The sequence below is a fragment of the Sycon ciliatum genome, chromosome 5, assembly GCF_964019385.1.
Source record: "Sycon ciliatum chromosome 5, ocSycCili1.1, whole genome shotgun sequence".
Taxonomy (NCBI): domain Eukaryota; kingdom Metazoa; phylum Porifera; class Calcarea; order Leucosolenida; family Sycettidae; genus Sycon; species Sycon ciliatum.
Window position 1 is genome coordinate 22,683,549 of NC_088647.1, and position 3,770 is coordinate 22,687,318.

Consider the following 3,770-nt stretch of genomic DNA (forward strand, 5'->3'; position numbering starts at 1 on the left):
GATGGGAGGTAAGTTGATCACTGATCAGACCCACAACCAAAGAGGTCAAAATCAGAAAATCCCATTCTCTGCATTCTCTGCATTCATGGTGAACTCCATTGTATGTAAACGCTGTGTGAATGACAAGAGGCAGGGGTGTTGGAAGGTATTTTATGATGGTACTGTCAGCCATCTGAAGTACAATTTACTCGTTGGGTTGGGGTGGTTCCTATGAAAATTTCGAAATTTAGACCCCAGATCAGTGTTTTATTGATTCACAGGGTAGCCGGGATGAAGAGTGGTATAGTCAATACCATAGTGACCGTAGCATGTCTGACGCCCTGCAAGAGGTTCATGTATAAGGTTTCGTGAAATATTACAATAGAGACGGATACACAAGTACTTCAGTACAGGGGAAGTATGCATCAGTTTGAGGACAGTGTTGAGGGTCAATGTTCTGGGCATATGAAGTCGAATACTCTTCTCAAGCATGACGTGAACAGAACTGCGCTGACCCGTGTGAAGCGCAATCAATTATAATTATTCTTTTGCCTTTGTCATTTCCCTATGATCTCTGTCTGCACTACTGTTCTAGTATGTTACATAGAGTGAATTTGACTGGCAATACAACTACATGTAGGTATCGCTAACACGGGTTTTCTTCACGTCTTGCAAATCTAAATCAATTCTCCACATAGGATAACTCCAACCCATCTTGCCAGCCTGGCAATAACTGACTGTACTGCTTGAAGGTTTCAACTTTCAAGATCTATCCTGGCTCTTATTTTTACAGAGTAAATACTGGATAGCTGCAGATACAGTGCAGCTTCGGTTTTCCAGCACAAGTCGCACTAGTGGCTTATCATCAACACATCACTCTGACTCGCGAGTAAACAACGCAACGATGCTATGTTGTTGTTCAGACTTCACTAGTCACCGATGGACACACGGAACGACACTGGTTTCTTGAGTTGATGATACTGAACAGGTCTACTTTCTCTGGTTCTGGGACAAGGATATGCTGCCCAGGAGACTACAGTGTACAAAACTGCTATCAAACACAATCGTGCTGTACCTCTTCTTCGCAGATGAACGGTAATAACTATGTCTTCACTAAATAATAACATTAACACAGCACGCATACGGACGCAGGTAGAGTGTAAACGCAAGGGGAACAGGATTGCCGTCAGTGGTCCCTTGTATAGACCAGGCCAGCCTGGGAAGTGGTGGGTCGCTACGAAGGTTGTTGCGGACAGAGGCGGCTTAACACCTTCACGCTGGCTTTTCATGGCAAACATGGTCACGTATGTGAGATTCGCAGAGGCGCACATGCTGGCCATGACAGGATTTGAGACTTTTTTCACTTTGACCATTGCCATGTACATAGTATGTTAAATCATGTGTTTTGATTTAACTAGCTGTAAGAAGTCTGAAACAGGAACTATTGACACGACAAGGCACCAACGGATAGAGGCTGTACGAATGACATCATCATGCACGCCTTGTATGGAGCGGCAAACTAAATAAAGTACTTTTGCTTGCGAGACAACACCCATACAGAAAACAAACAAAAATGATGTTGCAGTCACATGCCATTCACAGAGAGTTAGTTAATCTTATTGTACGACGTAGGGGTTGAATTCTTCTATAGAACTGCCAAGTAGTGATATTACTGTGTTTTGGGGACAACTGAAGTGGAGCTGCCACGTGTAGGGTTTGATCGGATAACGAGTTTGGGTATTTCTATCCAGTTAGCATGGGTATACAGTACGAATACATTGGTACACAGCATTGTATGTGCGGGATCACCACAATGTGTTTGTACAGTGAGTGTGCACTTCCGCTACATAGAGAAATGTACAGTAAGCAAGTAGCTGTACCTCTTACATGCATAGTTGCGAAAACACCGCACTCCAACTACGCGATCGAGTTCTCAGGCGCAAACTGCTACCCGCTCTCATTATGGGTAGCACGGGTACCCTACTACCCGATGACAACCCTAACATGAAGTTACATGTATCACTAAGCTTCCGATCGTTCGAAAGGAGCTCTAGCATGCATGAAGAACACACACCGTTTCTGACACTTGGAACGCATTACTAATTGTTTTACATTGAAATACTTGGAATTCTTGTGGGCCATTTGAATTTGTAAACGTTGGAATACAACTTTGTTATCGCACCAATATGCAACCCGTGCACAGCCATGGTTTACGAGTAGCAGACTGACCATACGCAGTACACACTCTCAAAACCAAAACACATACTCGTACATGTACTAACTCTCTGACCAATTTCCACGGACATATATTGCACCAATAAGCTATTGCGCAACTGTACATTCCCTTAAAAAATTCAAATCAACATAGTGTAGTAGTTTACGAAGTACACAACTACAAGCAAAGGATCGGCTCGTTAACATCATGATTGCCGCTAACGGTTTTCTTCAATCCCTGAACAAGCAATCTCCACTTTCCTCCCCTGGACTTTGCAGTTTTTGATCGCACCTTGGGCAAGGACGGAGCTTATCACCAAGCCTATGATGCAGGCAATCACCGCGTTTTCGCCCGTCTCAACTTTTACATCACGTTGCGCGCTGCAGAAAATCTTCTGCCACAAAATCGGATAGATAATTTGTACTAAGTACCATGTACATGTACTAGCCATGCACCAGATCCACTTTTCATAATATCATATCCCTTTTCTACTAAATCACAGCCATGGAATACACAATCATGTTACGATGATGTACATGTACTGGGGTTACTACAAGTAGTATTTTGAACACATCATAATAATAATTATTATCATGATACTAGTGTTGCATGCGTGCAGCGACTACATCACGGTCGATGTGAAAATGATGTTCCTAAAATAACAGAATGTACTGTTACAAGATTGCATTCTCAGGCTGTACCTTGCCGTGGATAGCTGCAGAAATAGAGCAGCTTCGTTTCCGGTGCAGTCAGTTATTCTCACCACATCACCCTGACTCGATAGCGCACACCGTCACCGCTGACTTTCACTCCTCGAGTGAATGTTACGTATCAACACCGACACGACCCAATAAGCTGTTATCTAGTATGGCACTCAACAGGATTCCGACTAGTGAAAGAGAGAAACTAATGCCTGTCCTCTGTGACCTTGGTCTGGTTCTGTTTGGTCAAGACTCAAGGATGAGCAAAAAAACTCTTCACTCCGAAGCTCACAAGCACAGTCCAGCTAGCTGTGCGCAGACTCGGTAAACCAACACGGCCCGCCGGCCGCTAGCGCTGGCGCTGGCTCGTACAGATCACAATGTGAGAAGTGAGATGAGATCTTTCGCCAGTTTCGGGCAGGCCAGGGAGTGCACCACTAGTAGTAGTAGTGGTGAAAAGTGAAAACACATTTACGACTCCCTGGCACTGGCAGTGTGGTAGATCTACTGTATACATGTACTGTCGTACTGACACTACTGAGTCTGTTTACACTTCGGAGCTTCGGCTTCGAATGTGACAGTGTGTTTGGCCTCAAATCGCTCTAGTTTTCCATAAATTTCCAGCGGTTTAAAGATAAAAATGCAAATGCACGCCTTGATTGCACCTAGCACCTCTTGCTTTCTTTGGCCTTTTCTTTCGCTTCTTTGCTGATAGGTTACCTTTTTCCTTTGTCTAGTATCCTTGAGACTTCAGTCTTCTACTGCCGCTATGGCAGTGTCTATTGTCTAATGATGACTCCGAAGCTGAAGCTCGCAGTCCAGGCCTAGGACTAGTAGTAAGAGTTCCTACCGGATCGTCGTGCTGTCCGTGTAGG

The 3,770-nt window shown here is 44.3% G+C and overlaps 1 protein-coding gene across 1 annotated transcript in view; it reads right to left on the reverse strand.

Moving 5' to 3' along the window:
* Positions 1-3,212, reverse strand: part of LOC135816678 (uncharacterized) — a 17,768-nt gene extending 14,556 nt beyond the window's left edge. Inside the window, exon 1 of the mRNA XM_065329814.1 lies at positions 2,896-3,212. The gene's annotated coding sequence lies outside the window, so the exon portion shown is untranslated. The remainder of the gene's footprint in view (positions 1-2,895) is intronic.
* Positions 3,213-3,770: the final 558 nt, after the last annotated feature.